The 18,039-nt window shown below is 39.1% G+C and overlaps 1 long non-coding RNA gene across 2 annotated transcripts; it reads right to left on the bottom strand.

Annotated features, from left to right (window-relative positions):
- Positions 1-3,945: 3,945 nt before the first annotated feature.
- On the bottom strand, positions 3,946-16,582 carry Gm46834. 2 transcript variants are annotated; one of them, XR_001784057.2, is made up of 3 exons: positions 16,202-16,582; positions 12,186-12,294; positions 3,946-4,665 (listed from the first exon to the last, which is right to left on the bottom strand). It is a non-coding gene; the product is annotated as a predicted gene, 46834 (long non-coding RNA). The 2 variants fall into 2 exon arrangements; XR_001784056.1 differs by having other exon boundaries at positions 4,079-4,665; positions 16,320-16,582.
- Between the last annotated feature and the right edge of the window lie 1,457 nt (positions 16,583-18,039).

Raw genomic sequence — 18,039 nt, 5'->3', positions numbered from 1 at the left:
CAGGGTAAGTTTAGAAGCAAAGTAAGAATCATGAACATATTTTTGTATGTTTGCCTAGCTTAGGTCCCACTTTGTTTGAAGAGACATTCTGAAGTGAACATTTTTAATCAAATCTCTACCAGCTCATTCATTTCCGTTTGCTAAGTTTGGAGCTTCATGTTCTGTCTATCAGTGCTGAAATGTTCAACTTGAGAGCACTTCTTTTTCTTTCTTTCTTTCTTTCTTTTTTTGAATTCTTACTTGGGTTCATAGTAGTAGTAAGACTTTAAATTTGCTTGAAGGTTTTTTTTTTCCTCCCAAATGCAGGGTCATATTTTCATAGATCTTGTAACTGAAAGACTGCCCACAAATCATTTTGTAAAAACTGTAGAAATAAAGCTGTTGGTTTCTTTTTCAATAAAAATCCAAGCCCTTCCCCTATAGCAAATAACAAAACCTCATTAGAACGCATTTGCGAGCTCTTTACACAACTCTGGGTCACTCTGGACTTTTCCAGGTGCTGCTGAGGGTTCCAGCGAAGCGGGGGATCACTGAGGAAGCGGGCAATCACTCTGAGGAAAAATCAGAGTTGGGTTGAAAATTAATTCCCAAATGCACAGCCTTTCAGTTTTCTTTTCTTTTCTTTTCTTTTTTCTTTTTTTTCTTTTTTTTTTTTTTTTTTTTTTTTTAGTTCTAAAGCATTCCACAAAAATGGTCTTCTTGGCACTCTGAAGCATTCTAAGTAGCTCTCCAGTCCCACGATAATATGATCATATGTGCCAGCTTAGAGGATTTCCAAGACCCCAGCTGAATTTACTTTACTGTAAAAGTAAGTGCGGATGGGAGTAAGGCATGCTCTCTCTAGTCACGATGAGCCTAGAATTGTTTGCTCACAAATAAAGTAGTTTCCAAGATCATTGACTCAGTATTCTGATTTCCCATGTCCTGGGTTCTATTGGTTTGGTTGGTTATTCATCATTGGCTCAGGAGGTAGAGTTTTCTTGTCAGTAATTTTATTAGCATTTACTTTATAGTTTTATATTTTTATACGTGCAGGTTATCTCAGAATGTACCTTGATTTTTTTGTTTGTTTGTTTGAACAATCTGTTTTGGTACTCTGGTTTTAACTTTACCAAAAACAAAACAAAAAAAACCAAAACACCCCACTATTTCATAAATTTTCTCTTAATGTTCCTTCCTCTGAAGGATTGATTTCACTTTTCTGGAACATTCTATCACACAAAAAAATAAGAGCTGCCTTCAGGGACTCTGACACAAACCCTACTAAAAGCTGAACAATATATTCTTTCATTTCTTCCAATTTCCCATGTCTGTTGTCTGTTTAGATGCAGTGTTTTATGTTTGATTCTGCACTGCCCTTTATTGCATGAGAGCTTGCCAGGCCTCTCCAGAAAATATCAAGCAAGGTACCATAAAATTTTCAGTATCCTAGTGTCAGCTCAAATACACGATCTTATGTTCTATTCTTCAGAGTTCCTGTTGTTTTCTTACATCAGGCACAGAAAGAATCACTCAATGACTTATTCCTTTTCTATTTGAATTTTAAAATTAAAATTTTACAGAAATGTGTAAGACATATTTGATAAGACATTATTCATATAATTTTAACTGTGCTTAAAATCACTTGAGCAGACAAGTGTACCTCAAAATTTTGAGGTTGTTCAAATTCCTCTCTTAAAGGTGGTGACAGAGTAACGAATTTTTATATCAGTAAAGAAATTCATACCGATGAAAGCCTTTAATTTGTATCAAATAAATTCCATACCAACGTAAGAGATTATGAGTTCAACTTTGCATCAATTACAAAGATTTCTACCAATGTAAGATATAGTCCAGGAAGCGGTAGGGAAGGACACATGAGAGAATGAGGAAGTCTTCAGATTTTGGGGAATTGTGTGAGCTCATTGTGTATGTGAAGAAAATGTACACTTATTGAGAAATGTGGTTACTCAGTTTTAAAATGGAGTGCTCAGGCTGCATGAGTTGGACTTTTCGGAGAGTGAGATATGTAAGAGCATGTGGAATACTTGAAGCCTGACACAGTGATTGGCTCAGCAAAGAGCATTTGTCACTAAGGAATTAAAACAAAACAGCTTGGGTACATGACTGCCATGAAGGGACAGGGCAAATGAGACAATTCCCAGTACTGTTTTGTGTGATCCTATATTCAGACAGTGAAACATACACATGCATGTACACACACATATACTCACACACATATAAACACACACACACACAATCAAACACACACACACACACACACACACACCCCATATCACCCTCCAATTTTTTTCTTTGTCTTCATTGTGTGTTTCTTTGTTTTAAAGGTTGAGCTGGTCCATTTGATTCATATTTTGACAGTATATACATAATCTTCATAGTCTTTCTATCTGTCTGTACCCAAACACCTATTCATTTTTTCAATATGAATTATATTGGAAATATAATTTTTATTACATTTAAGTTAATTTAAAATAAATTATATTTAAAAATTACTTATAGTACTTAAAATATTCCTAACAAGGTATTTTTGATGTAATAAGAATGTTGTTACATAACAGGTAAAGGTTCTTTATTACACTTCAAATAAAAATTCTACTAAATTAGTTTTCAAAAATGATGTATGATATGACCTTAAATTCCAAGAAGTTTTCTGTGGCCTCCACATGTCTCCCATCACTATAAATCGAGATTCTACATGTGTTTCCTCCTTGTTTTTTTCCTGCATCCTTGAAAATTATACATTACATTCCAATCACTATATCCCTTTCCCCATCTCATCCTTGCCTCTTTCTCCCCCACCTTCTCTCTCCACTGCCCCATAAGCTCCTTCTCCATTTTTTTTCAGAAAAGGCAGGTCTCCCGTGGATATCAATCAGTCATGGCATATTCAATTGAGGTGAGAGTAGGCACCTCCTCTCCTAATAAGGCTGGTTTAGACAACTCAGTGGAGGAAAGGGTTCCAAAAGCAGACACCAGAAGCAGAGACAGCCCCTGTTCTCACTGCTAGCAATCTCACAAGAAGACTAGGCTACACATTTGTAAAGTACTTGCAGAGGGCCTAGGTTAGTATTATGCCTGCTCTCTGGTCCCCAACCCATTCTCTTTTATATACAAGACTAGTGAAAAAACAGACTCCTTAAAATTTTATGTTATCTTTGAGATGAAATAGTGCCATACAATACCACTTTATATATAAACACTTTCATTGGTAAATAATAATGCGAAAGAGGTAGCTATTAATTGCATTCATGCTACTCTGGTGTTCATACTGGGTGATTAAATGTGGACATTTCTACAACAAAAGAAGGGAGGGATCAGAGTAGAATCCTCTTGTCAAATGATTATACAAGCATGCATAGTTCACAGTCTGAGGTATCACTGCAGTGGCACTGAGAATTCGGCTGTGTTCTTCAGAATGATAGACACATCAGCACTTACTGTAACGCTGATGCAACTCTTCCACTTTATTCATCTCTACCCACATATGGTCAGTTGTGGAATTCTAAAAATAGGCTAGATGAAGAATTAAGCTGGTAAATATTTGATTTATAAACTAATCTGTTTTTCCTTTTGTCCCTCTCAATTTCAATTGTACTTTACAGGCGAAGGACATTAACTTCGTAATCATGACTTTAAGCTTCAAATTGAAAACACTTCACTGGTTGACCAAACTTATCATTCGTTAGGAATGTCTACATCTGGTCTGATGGGGAGTCCAGTGTTTGCATTTCCCAAGCCTCACTGCTGAGCTGAGCTGATTTCCTGGCCAGTTTATAAAGCTTTGCTTTTTATAGCTACTCAATGTACAGGCTATATAGCCTATACCTCCCTGAAGCAGTTTCTTTCTTTTTCCATCTGTTCAGAAAGCATCATTCACACTACATAAAGCCATAGCATCTGGAAAGGAAAATGAGTCTGATCAAATCAGTCAACTAACAGGAATAGACATATTTATATTTTATTTGGGGGAAATTACTTAGTAATAAAACAAGATTAATAAGAAACAGTATGGAGGCCAGAGAGATGGCTCAGCAGTTAAGTGTGATAATGGGATGCTCTTCCAAAGAACTCAGGCTCAGCTCTCAGCACCCATGACATAGGGCTTAGAACCACATACATTCTATCTTATTCTAGCTCCAGGAGTCTGGCATTCTTTTCTGTACTCCGGGGCACTTGCACACACGTACATATATTGATACACACACAGCATTAAAAATAAACCATGCAAAAAAAGCAATGTTTAATAAAGACATGGTTAACAAGACCAATCATATTTAATGAAACCATTTTCATTGTTTCAGTCACATAATTTTTTCTAGAAAAAAATATCAACATAATTCAAAGTAGCAATGTAACTTTAGAGAGACATATGGCAAGCATTTGGAGGCTGAAGAAAGTGGAGCTTAAACAAATATGAACGTTATTGTTCCAGATCAATTTGCAGACCACAATAAACTTGTATCTTCAGATACTCTTTATGATGTCTACAGACAGACTCCATAGTGGATCAAGACTTCAGTGCTGTCCACAGTGGAAGAGGTTTTGAAAGTGTTTGTTGATTGTATATTCTAGGAGATGAAAAAGCATTGTGCTTACTTTCTTGGGTTTGCCTTGCTGTTTGAACAGTTGGTGCACATCATTCCAGGGCTCAAGGGCATCCTTCTGAACAAGACAGAAACAAAATAATGTGACTGTCAACACTGCAATAAAAATGGATCTGTCGTAGGTTAGAGTGTGAATATTGGGGAATCCATGACATGCATAAGGGCAGATGGCCGAAGCAGATCAGCTGGTCCAAGAAAGAGCTGTATCAACAAGTGAGCAAAAGATGATGTTTAGGTAAAGAGAAGGAGACAAACTTGTAGATAATATTTGGAGAGAAGACTGGGCCCTGTTAAGGAAAAGAAAAGAAAGCATGATAGAAGGGGTTGAAGGGAAGGGAGCTGGTTTGAAATCAGAGTATTGGATTTGGAGAAGAAGGACACAGTAGTAGAACACAGGTGGCTCCTGTTTGGACACATTTTGTCATTTCACAGACTTTGTATGCTTTATTTATTTTTCTCTTTTGTGCCTATTCACACTTACATACACATGTACATGAATATGACTCTACACTTGTGCTAGATAATAGTTTTTCAAAGAAGCTTCTAATTTGGGCAAAAGCCAGAGATATAGAACATAGAAAAATCCATCAAGCAAATGATTTTCACAAGGACCTCATAAATTCAAACATCTTGCATGTACCAAACTTCATTTAAGTATGTGTCTGTGTATCTAAAAACAAACTTAGGCATCAGAGTCTATTTGCTTTAGTGTGTGTGTGAGAGAGACAAATTAGTATAGAAGTATTTTTCTGATGATATTAAATGCATATAATTTATGTCAAGACACTAATAGACAATTTGCAAATTGAGATAGTTACTAATTTACTATGTATATATGGATGGATTAAACTATATACACAGTTTAATATATACTATTTATATATATATTATTTATATCAATAGATACATTTTAAGTTAGTATATATCCATATATAAAATGTGGCCAATATATACAATTTCTTCATTAATGTATTAGTATTTTATTGACTATATGAGGCAAATATCTCATTCTTGTGTCCCATTTAGAAGTTGGTAATGTCATTTTGACCAGTTATTATTTTTTCTATATATTTATCTTATATATGATAAAGTTTAACTTATATACCCAAATAAAATGTTGTATTTTAAAGAACAGTTTTCTTTTGTTTTTAATTTTCTTTAATTTTATATGAAGGTTACTTTGATGGCTTTGTCACTTAAATAATGGTATACCCACTGTATATAGAATAATTTCTTTAAATATCCTAGAATCACCATAGGAACAACATAGGCATATGTAATCCCTCAGTTACACCTTAAGAGAGTTAAAAGGAAAGAATGAAATTATTTTGTCAAAAGAAAATCATATAGTTGGAATGCAAAATGGAGAGAGAGAAATGCTTATTTTAGAAGCTGAAGATTCACTCAGCCTCCAAGGAACCTGCAACTTTGTGGATGCTCCTAAAAATTCTTTTAAAGAGAACATGGAAACATTATATTAGATCAAAGACCTTTCCTAGGTTTCATACATTATATGGAGAATTTTAATGCACATATGATAATTTTATTTTACTTATATAAATATTGACAACAGAAAACAAAGAAGTATTACTCTCCTTTTATATTCTCCTATAGACTTAATGTTTCAGAAAGCTAAGAATATCCTATCTGTCTGCCTGTCATCTATCTATCTATTCATCTATCTATCTATCTATCTATCTATCTATCTATCTATCTATAATCTATCATCTATATACCATTTATAATTCACCCATCTCTCATCTACCTACCTATGTATTATCTATTTATCTCTCTATTATCTGTCATCACTTATCTAGATTCTGTCACTAAATTCTGTATATAGCTAAGGTATATTTATAAGTAGTATATAGTAGATATATCCATCCAATTCTTCTTAATTATATGGGTTTTCACTTCATGATAGAGTTGAAATTTTCTGATTTGTTTGAATATAATGCTATACTAAATAATTTGTTGAAATAACCAGTAAATTGACTTCCATCAATCTCATTTATTGTTTTTCTTTTTGGAAAAATTTTGACTGAAGTGGTTCATATGTTAGTGTAACCCACATAACAGAAATAAGGTTTAAAATCTATCAGATCATTGCACCACAGAATTTTCCATAGAATCAGTGATCTCTTTATGATGGTAATTTACTCGGTCATTCATTGTCTATAAGTCATTTCTTCCTTGATTAATTTATAAATGTATGTAGCTATACATTATAGCCATACTACATAGATTAGAGAGCTTCTACTGAAAAAACTTTCATAGCCAGCATACATGGAGAATAGAATATAGTCTTTTATTTTCCCATAAACCTTGAAATCAGTGCATAAGATGAAAGGAGTTAAATTAACACATATTTCAATTAAACTTCCATTTTACCAATTGTTAGAGACATGGTACAGTATGATGGGGGGGGGGGGAGGCTGGACATAAAGAAAAAATGCACTGCCCAAAAAATTTACAGTGAGAATTTAGCTCCTAGACAAAGGAGAGGAACAGAGAAATACACTGGTAACTGAGACATAGGGTGAGGTGCATTGAGTCAGGACACAGAGGATGGAGCTGCAGTGTCTCTTAGCATATACTTTCCCTTATTAAAGAGTTTTCTACTGCCCAGAGGTATGATGGACTTTCAGACTCTCTCCCTCCCCACCCACACTTCTCCCATGACCCTCTCAATTTCATGTATTTTTCTTATAAGTACAAATTATATTATATATAATATATACATGTAATTACACATGTATTTAATAAAGTGCAATTTTAAAAAGAAAATAACAGAATAAAAACAGCCAATGGGAATTGGTGGTAAGTTCAAAAATGCAATAATAATGACACTTTCAGCACCTCCAACTATCTACAGTTCAGACTAAGTTTAAAATTTTTGAGAAATCTACAAATTCCATTTCTTTCATTTTTCTTTTCTAGGAGATGATATTTTTCTGTCTCAGGAATATGGAGGTTGTTTTTGTTGTTGTTGTTGTTTTTCCAGTAAGTGTTTGGTCCTGAGGAAGGTAATGACTCTACCTAAATCTTACACATTGCCATCTTCTGAAATCCATTTCAATCTCCATTCCATCTGAGGAGTAAAATTTGGCAATTTTGGTTTTTAATCTTGTGGCAAAGCATCTCATATTCATTTTGTAAAGGAAAGAAAAATACAGTTAAAATACATAATGTAGTGTTTATTACCTTCCTCTGAACAAATGGCTAGATATCCTTGGGACACAGGGAAATAAAAGTTGGAGCTGAGCACATAAAAGAAAGCACAATTTAAAAGGTAAGAATAAACATTCTAAGTTTTGCATGATAACACTATTGTGGTGGTTTGAATATGCTTGGCTCATGGGAATTGGCACGATTAGGAGGTGTGACCTTGGAGGAAGTGTGTCACTGTGGGAATAGGCTTTGCAGTTTCCTATACTCAAGCTCCAGCCAGTGTGTAAGTCCCAGTATGCCACCCCCAGTGTGGCATTCCTTCTGAATGCCTTCAGATCAAGATGCAAAACTCTCAGCTCCTTCTCTAGCACCAGATCTGCCTGGATGCTGCCATGCTTCCCATTATGGTAATAGTGGACTGAACCTCTGAAACGGTAAGCCTGACCCAATTAAATGTTGTCCTTTATATAAGTTGCCTTGGTCATGGTGTCTCTTCATGGTAATAAAACCCTAACTAAGACAACTATGCCTCTTAATTCTCAATGTCTACTCTCTATTGCTGCCTATAACACATGTTAACACTAACATGCAGTTTGACAGTATGCACATACTCAGAGGCACCAGACTAGGAGGCCACACATGTCCACATATGTTTAGCATTAAGGTCAAAAAGCAAACATTAGCAAACAAGTAAATATGCCTCTCAGGACAGCACGGGCCCTGGAACATGGCTTGGAAAATGTTCTGACTGTTCTTACAGAGTTCTGATGTTGTGCTCATGGCCTCCAATCAGTGACTACCTAAATATTCACCCCTGCATGGAGACAACCAAGAGGTAAAAATGGCAAAGCCTGTGTGTCATCACTGATCTCTGTCACTCTTCACAAGGAGGCCCAGCTGTCTCTGCTGACATAGTCATGACATAGTTCTAGGCACATCACTTTCCATGCATGGCTTTTTGTGCAAACTCCTGTGAACACGATGGTATAGTGTGTGCAGACACACATACAGCATGTTCCCTCCAGATGCCCATCCCTGACAACTCAGGAAAACAGCAATGCTGTTTTGTTTGGTCGTTATGGTATTAGACAAACATTTCCAGCCTGCTATTTAAATAAAATAAAGTCTGAACAGTTGTAGTTATTTACACCAAATCATCCTTTAAGTTGTAGGTTCAACGGTGGTTTTCATAGTTTTCTCTGCTTTTTTGTGAATGTTGCAGTTATTTTTTACTTAACCAACTGTTAGGCACATGAAGTTAACTATGAAGGTCTTGGGCTATACCTTGTAGGATAGTGAAGATGAAAGATTCACCACCGTGAACATTTGTTTTATTTTTTAATAGTGCCCAAGGCCTTCAATAAGCACTTTGGAGCATTGAGACAGTTTTTGAAACTTACCAAAGGGACCATTACTGAAGTGACAAGCTCTTTACTGGAAGTCCCTAGGCAGTAGTTAGTACAGGCACCCTTCCTTGGGATTAGTTGACACTTGTTTGCTGAGTGAAACCTACATTGAGATAACTATTAGCATTTGTAATGTACCTGTAGATGTAGTGGTAGAGTAAATGTAGCTGGCTATTATCCTCTAACCCCAAGGCAGTACTCACCTTCCTAAATGAGAATGGACCAAATTGCAGACTGTGGGGTCCATGTAAAATGGATTGTCACATTAACATTGGAGAGGGACATCACTACTTAGGACTATTCTCACAGGTTTGGCTTCCAGCTCTCACTTAACACTCAGAGCCTAGAATTCCAGCTCTAGTATAGACTATGATGGGAATCCATTCTGTGCCTTCCCAGAGTGTTAGAAGAACAGCTTTAATAAATGCTCATGGAGACACTTAAGGCTCTGAGTCACTATCATTGCTACCAACCCAGCTAAAGATTCACAAAGATTCTATTATTTCTTCAGTGTCACTTTTCAAATAATAGTAGGTTTATGAGAGGTATTCCCAGGGAAGCAACATCATAAGCACAAGAATGACCCAAGCACTGCTGTGTTTCAGACTGAGGTTTAAAGAGCTGTTAAGTTGTTCTTCCCTGAACTGAAGCTCAGGTGAAGCAGAGTTTTCTGACTCATTGAAAACAGCCCTTGGTCCCAATGCACTAGCCTAGGAACACAGTTGAGCAATAAATGCTCAGATCTCTGGAGAAGGAGATTACTGTAAAGTCCAGTTGTCTTAGTCCCAAGGAATACAGAATGCTGCTAAACAAAGCATATGGGTAGCCTTAAACAAGACTTAAAATATTAGAAAATGCTTCCCTTGATTCATAGAATGGTGAAATACTTCATTTGTTAGTCAGCATCATGATGCCAGCGATAGACTACAGGATTTTGTTGACTTTATCTCAGAGTGTGGTTTGTAGTAGATCAAAGGAAGACAAAAACGGAAACAAAGAATCATGAGGATTAGGCATAGGGCACTCTTCTGATGTTTGGTAGTATCATAGCAAGAAAAGATGCCAGGAAGAGAATACGGCTTCTCAAAGTACCCCACTGACCTGGGATCATACGGGGAGAAGAAAGAAGGCCTTGTTCAGCATTCTGACTAGACTGTATACTTTCTTAACTAGAAGAGGGAAGCAGGAAGCCGAAGCCGTATGAGCAGTCAGAGAAGAGATGTTTACATTTTCTCCCGATTTAAAGCATCCATATGGTTAGTTAAAAAGCACTCGAGTCACTTTGTGTTCAATGTGTATATTTTTATTCCCAATTATGTGATAGCTCCTAGGGGAAGAGCTTCTCTGCAAACTCTCTATAAATAAGTTTCACCATAGGCTCACAGCCAAGCACAGTAAGTTCTCTGGCTGTGGTGTGTGGCCAAAGCTTTCAGTGACTGCCAGCATGAGCAACCCAGATGGAGGCATCCAGAGACGTCCACGTGAGGGTCAATGCTGAGGGTGTTCTTGCTGAATATGTGGGAAGAACAAAGTGAAGATGTTTGTTTGCAGCGTGGTTAACACTCCAGCTGTGTGTGATTTTTGTCGTCTTACGTCACACATCTCTTCATGTATGAAGTGAATTTTGTGTCCTACCTTATAGATCTTTAGAGCGGAGTCTAGGGGCTTCTTTGAGGCCAACCGTGATTCCCAGACACACACACACACACACACACGCGCTACTGTTGTAGCGTTTGATAGCAGAAAGAATTTTTAAAAAATATATTTGTTTGCATCTACTGGCCAGGCAGTAAACCATCAGATTGGGAAGCTGACAATAATGGTAATCATTAGAGCAAAAATAGATACTGATCAAGATGGATTTTATGTCACCCCATTTTGAGTAACTTTAGATACTTCCCTGACTCTAGGTTCTGATTTCTCTTTTGACAGACTTTTTAACTGTAGAAATTAATATTTATACATTAAATTTTATACATATAATATTTATATGCCCAAGGTGTAAAACTTTGGAACATTTTCTTGCCAATTTTATCACCCTACACATCTTCCACATAGACACAGGTCTCCTGAGTGTGTTCATTGAGGAAACTGGGGAGGGTACTGTCTCCCAGTGTCTGTGGAGGGACAGAAGTGTTATGGTACTGAGTGTCAAATAACAAATAAGAATGGTCAAATCACAGAAAACAATTGTAAACACAAGATTCATATAGCATGCTTTACACATTGTCTAACTTCAGTCCTTAAATCTCTCCTGCATTTTACTTCAGTGGAACCAAGTTCAGATAGGGCTCTGTCTTTTCTCTGTTGCAGTAGTTCCAATTAGTGAATCCTTTTAACTAATTACTTTCAAAGTTACTTCTTCATTGCCACTATTATACAGAACTCAGTCCTTGCAAAATGCTCAAGAACCAGAAACTCTTAAAGTCAACTGAGCCTTTGCTTTTTACAGCATAGTGAGGAGGGAGAATAGTCTGGATCCAGGCTATTCCACAATCTAGGAAGGACTACTGCATGGATACGTTCACAAGTGTTGATACAGTTCTATATAGCACCCTGAGGTATGAGAAGGCTAGAAAAGCATTGAAGAAGAACATGTTCCTTTAAGACAGCAGCTTATGAAATTGGAACTGGGAACTACAGGACTCTGATTACTGACCAAAGGACCTGAGTGGTATCCTTCATCATGGGTGAACATATATGATAAGATTTCTAGGAAAGAACAAGGCCATGCCACTGACCCCCTAACCACCCTTAAGAGTTAATCTCAAAGGGCCTGTCAATCATCTATAGCCCTGGCTATCCTGGAACTCACTTTGTAGACCAGGCTGGCCTCAAACTCAGAAATCTGCCTGCCTCTGCCTCCCGAGTGCTGAGATTAAAGGCGTGCACCACCATGCCTGGCTTGGCAGAATTCTACAAAGCCCTGCCTCTGGACACTGTCCATGCTTGCCCCTCTGGGCCCTATATTGTAGTCCCTCTGGGCCCTTAATATTCTTACCTTTTGGAGTACCTTACAATCTTCAGTAACATGCTCTGTCTTCTGCAGTGTGTCTTGCCTGCTTGGATTCACTGAATGGCCATCACAATGACCCCAGGAGCCGGTGAAGCTGAGGAAGGCAAGAGATCATTGCTATCTCCCGAACTGAAGACGTTACTCTGGATGAGAGGCTCGATCACAGGCACAGATCTTAGGACAGACTCTAAGGATTCTGACCGGTAAGAATGCCACCCCACCCCCCACCCATTCTTTGACTATTCACAAATTAGTTGTCCTAACAGAGTACAGTAAATAGTAAATATTCAACATCTTCAGAGACTTCTTAAAGAACAGTACTCAGTAGTAGACTTTCCACTGGGATGGAACTGTAGCTTGGCTGCTGAAATCTTGCTTGTCACGAATAAGACCACAGGTTTCATCCCGCACAAACACAAATAGCTTATAAATTCACTTAACTAATTTAACTAATTGTATAGAATTGTTGCAAACGTAAGTATTCAAGTTGTGCAAATTTGTGTCTGCTGGCCTGTGACAGATGTGGTTGAGTCTATTAGGGGAAAAGACTATTTGGGAAGCCCTGAGATGTGCACTTTCCTCATGGGATCTCATGACTCTGTACTGTCTCAGGAGAGCATCACTTAGATTTGTGTGAGAGGATCTCTCAAATGCACTTTTCTTTCTGATGCCCAGGTCTGTTTAGTTGATTGGTTTGGTCTGACTCACATGTGTGCCAAAGCCTTTTAGAAGAGGAGGCCCAAGACATCTGTGGGTGTCTATAGTGGATCTATACAGTGCTTGGTAACATGAAATCCGACCCAGGATCCAGCTATACTTGTCAGAATCAGATTAAGTAAATTGTTCTCCATAGCACAGCGCCCCTCATTGGTATATACATGAACTGTGTGTCCTTATCAGCTGAGGTTAAGTGCTCTTTTTAAATTCTGATTGGGAGACTTTTCTAAAAATTACTAATTTTGTCTTTTCCGCAGTATGTACCTTACAATGCTTTAGCCTATCTTAGGCCTGTGATTCAAAGGCTGAAGTACAAAGTCTGCCCTTGGGCTCCAAAGTCTTGCATTGTGAATCTGAGATAGCTAATGTTAGAATGTGAGCTTTAGGTCAAACATTCCTACAAAATGTACAGAACGGTCAGGGGGTTCCCTCTCTTGGGCATTTAATTAATCCATGTTGCTTTTACCAGACTATATAGTAATGTATAAAAGATATCAGAAATAAAACAATACACTGTTCCCATTAGTATTTTCCATGTTATTTTTCTTTGCTTGGTTGTTAGACAGAATCTTACTTACTATGTTGCCTGAAACAACCTGATGCTGACCATGTCCTGCCTCAGTTGTTTTATGTGTATGAAGGTTGGGGTGGCAGGTGTGTGCTATACTAACTAGAATACTTTTAAGGATTTATTTTATTTTATTTAAATTATTTTTTCACACTCCATATTTTATCCCCCACCACAATTGTCCACCCTCCTACTGCTCCACATTCACCTCCCCACCCCCAGTATCCACGTTGATGTCCCCACCCCCTACCCCACCTGACCTCTAAATTCCCTGGTGCCTCTAGTCTCTTGAGAGTTAGGTGCATCATCTCTGAATGAATACACACCCAGAAGTCCTATTCTGTATGTGTGTTGGGAGACTCATATCAGCTGATATATGCTGTCTGTTTGGTGGTCCAGTGTTTGAGAGATCTCGGGGGTCCAGATTAGTTGAGACTGCTGGTCCTCCTACAGGGTCGCCCTTCTTCTCAGCTTCTTTCAACTTTTCCCTAATTCAACAACAGGGGTCAGCTGCTTCTGTCCGTTGGTTGGGTGCAAATATCTGCATCTGACTCTTTCAGCTGCTTCTTGGGTCTTCCAGAATGCTAGAGTGTGGTCATGCTAGGTCCCTTTTTGTGAGTGTTCCATAGCCTCAGTAATAGTGTCAGGTCTTGGGACCTCCCCTTGATCTGGATCCCACTTTGGGCCTATCACTGGACCTTCTTTTCCTCAGGCTCCTCTCCATTTCCATCCCTATAATTCTTTTGGGGAGGAACAATTATGGGTCACAGTTGTGACTGTGGGATGGCAACCCCTTCCCTCCCTCATTTGATGCCCTGCCTTCCTACTGGAGGTTGCAGTTTCTCATGTCCCAGGTCTCTGGTGCATTCTGGAGGGTTCCTGCAACCTCCTATCTCCTGAGGTTGGCTGTTTCCATTCTTTTTGCTGGCTTTCAGGTCTTCCGTACTTTTTCCCCACTCAATACCAGATCAGATTCCCCTCTCCACCCTACTCCCTGTCCCCCTGTCCACTTTCCCTCCCAGGTCCCTCCCTCCCTCCCTCCTCCCTCCCTCCTTCCCTCCCTCCTCCCTCCCTCCCTCCCTCCCTCCCCCCTCCCTCCCTCCCTCCCTCTCTCCCTCCCTCCCTCCCTCCCTTCCAATTTGTGATTGCTTTCTTCTCCCTCCCAAGTAGGACTGAAGCATCCTCATTTGGGCACTTCAGCTTGTTGACTCTTAGTTCTGTGGACTGTATCTTCAGTATTCTGTACTTTTTTTTGTTTTTCCGCTAATACCCACTTATTCGCGAGTACATACCATGTATTCCTTTTGGGTCTGTGTTACCTCACTCAGGATAACATTTTCTAGTTCTATCCATTAATGTATGCATTTCTGTGTGTACAAGCCAATGAGTGTTTGTGCCTACAGACACCAGTAGAAAGCATCAGAACCATTGGCGATAGCTCTACAGGTAGTTGTGAGCCATCCTACGTGTGCATGGGAACTGAACTCTGTCCCTCTGACAGTGTAGCAAGTACTTTAAATGCTGAGCCGGTTTTGCAGCCTAGTGTGATATTTTAGAATCCTTCTCTGCAGGGTTCACTTATCGTGATGTGATCTCATGAATAGCACACACATACTTGCTACTCCTGCCTCCTCTCTCTCTCTCTCTCTCTCTCTCTCTCTCTCTCTCTCTCTCTCTCGCTCGCTCTCTCTCTCTCTGTCTCTCAGTCACACACACCTGCCCCCCTCTGTGTTGTGTTAACTGAACACGAACCTGCTATTACCTGACCCTAACCTGGTTCTGTGGTACAGTCTCTGCATAGATTTCTGTCACACAGGCAGCTCTGTTATACACTCATCCTCACTTTGAGGCCCTCTGGGCATTGTAAGTTTACCACATTTCTCAGGTCCCATCAACTCTTGCAGCCTCTGAGACTTGATGTCAACACCCTAACCACCCTCCCTCTCCTTCCTCTGAGGATCATTTCTAATTAATAGATAATTACAGCCAGATGCTGAGGGCTCCCCACTGCCAGGACCTTGCTGCTGCTCTTTGTCTACCAGCCGCGAGGGCAGTTTGCTAAGCATGAAAGCCTGGCCCTGACCTGCTCAGTCACAACATGAAAAGCCAAAGGCTCTGTGCATCTTAAAGCCAAAGGTTCTGTAAGGATGGAAGATTCATGTGGTCCCATCTCCTCTTTTGAAAAGTAGTTTGTTTTTTTTTTTTACCTGAGTGAAGCTTGTTTCTTTTCTCTCCTCCTTGTTCCTACACACTGACATGAATAACATTATCTTTCCTCCTCTTTCTCCCTCAACTATAGCTCCCATGTTTCAATACTAAGCCTTTACATTTATCCAATGAAAAATTAAAGAAATAAAATTTACAAACTCATTAGTTACACACACACAGGAGAGAGAGAGAGAGAGAGAGAGAGAGAGAGAGAGAGAGAGAGAGAGAGAGAGAAAGCGCTATATTTCAAGTTAAAATTTGTAGTTAGATTTTTTGAGACAGGAGCTCATGTAGCCTAAGTACCTTGAACTCACTGTGTAGTTGAGAGCTACCTTGAACTCCTGACACTCTTGATCTGTCTCTGTTGGCTGGGTGCTGGGATCATAGACCTGCACTGCTATACTTCCTCTAGGAAGTGTTGGGGATCAAACACGGGGCAAATGCCTGCTGAGCATCCTGCCTTTGTATCAGCTCTGCACTCACCATTTCATACTACCCACTGCCTTACCGACTCTTCCACGCAGCGCATTCATTTTCTCTGCCGCTCAGCATCATTTGACACAACGGATACTGTGCCTGCACGAGTGAAGAACAGTAGAAAAGATCTGACAGCTTGAGATTCTCACCTGTCCATTATCTTCTCCCAGTAGAACCTTTATGGACATCTGCTCAGCTCTTTTCTATTTATGAAGATAAGTCGACATTAAAGAATATTCAAAGCCTGTTTAAATTCTCATAGCTGCTTTCTGTGTAGGGCACATAAGATGGAGACCCTCACGCAATCTATAAATAGAGTCAACACATGCTTCAGATGGCATGTTTTACCCTGATGGACTGAAAGTCTTTTTGCTCTTTTTACTTTACACAGTAATTACCATTACAAAATTAAGCCTGTGGCCTTTCTTCTTTTCTTTTCTTCCCCACTGGAAGAAATGTCTGTGTCTACATCAAAGGGTGCGCTTAGATGAAGAATAAACAGGATTGAGCTAAGGAGCTTTTCTGCCCTTTTATCCTTGGGATTCTAGCCCTTTTTTAAAACTCCAAAGCTGCTCCAGGCTTATGAGCGGGAATTCAGGCTGTTACCATCACCCCTGTTTCCTATCTCTGAGAAGCAGCTAGGAGAATTAGCGGGAAGGAAGAAAGAGTTTCTTGGGCCTTTATCACACCACTCAGACATTGAGAGCTTAACGTTTTATTCTCAAAGACAACTACAGGCCTTCCAGTTCAAGTTAAGTCTTCCTAGTTAATGCCCATGCATATAATTCCCCACTGTGGCCAGCATCCACAGAGAAAGCCACTTCATATGGGCAACTACTGACTCTTGATGGACAGGTAGGGAAAGTAGTGAAAGCTTCTGCCATTGTTCACTGTATTGTTGGTGGTGCTCCTGCTGGCTTTTACCACTACTCTCCTTCCAGTAGAGAAGATACATTCCACTAGCAAAATCATCATCATCATCCTGATGTTTTAGTGGCATACATTATTAACATATATATGTGTGCATATATAAAAAGAGTATATGTTATTATGCTAGCATTGAATTTTAGGAAATTCACAGTTCACTTCATCATATAATCTTTATTTTTAAAGAAATATATTCAAGCCAGGTATATGAGGGACATCTTTCAGAAGTCTGTGAAGGTCCTGTAATTGGAAAGCAACCTAACAGGAACGAACAGCTTGCTTGCAAAATCATGGTGGACTTGACCAGACATTCTCCCAGAAATAAGTTCAATCAACCGTCAGTTATACAGACACTCACTCTCTACTCTTGAGAGATGCCAATCCAAACACAGCAACCCTGAGCTGATGGCCCAGAGAGAAGTAGGAGGAGGCAGGAGAGTGAGAAGACAGAATCTCTGCTGAGCTCATTTCACAGCCTTAGATACAATAACCACAATATTTATAAAACATGTGAATAAAGGCCACAGGTTGCAGGGGAATTTGGAAAGGTGTGTTAGACCAGAGTCCACCACTGTGGAGCAAATGCATCCATGGCATGTGTTCCATGATCCTGGAGTCTCATGGTACTTCTCATATGCATCAATGATAAACTCTGCACTGAAGATACAGGAGTATACACTAGGTGCACATGCATTCTTCTCTTACATTCAAGCAGACAGCTCACCTTGCTAGCTTTTGACTGCTGCTCCTAATTTCCCCCAGCTAGCACAATCAGGAATTTCCACACCAATTTCTGGTGTTTATACCAATAGAAAAGCTTTGGACACAAGCTGTGCAATTTCTTCTGATTGCTACCCAGTAATGCTTTGCAGGCATATGAATCAAAACTGCAGCATAGTTTTTACATTTTTAGAAATTTGGCTAATTAAAAGTTTATGGATA

Source organism: Mus musculus, chromosome 3, assembly GCF_000001635.26.
Source record: "Mus musculus strain C57BL/6J chromosome 3, GRCm38.p6 C57BL/6J".
In the NCBI taxonomy this organism is placed as follows: domain Eukaryota; kingdom Metazoa; phylum Chordata; class Mammalia; order Rodentia; family Muridae; genus Mus; species Mus musculus.
Note: the sequence above shows the minus strand (reverse complement) of the source record. Positions and strands in the feature narration are given on the sequence as shown.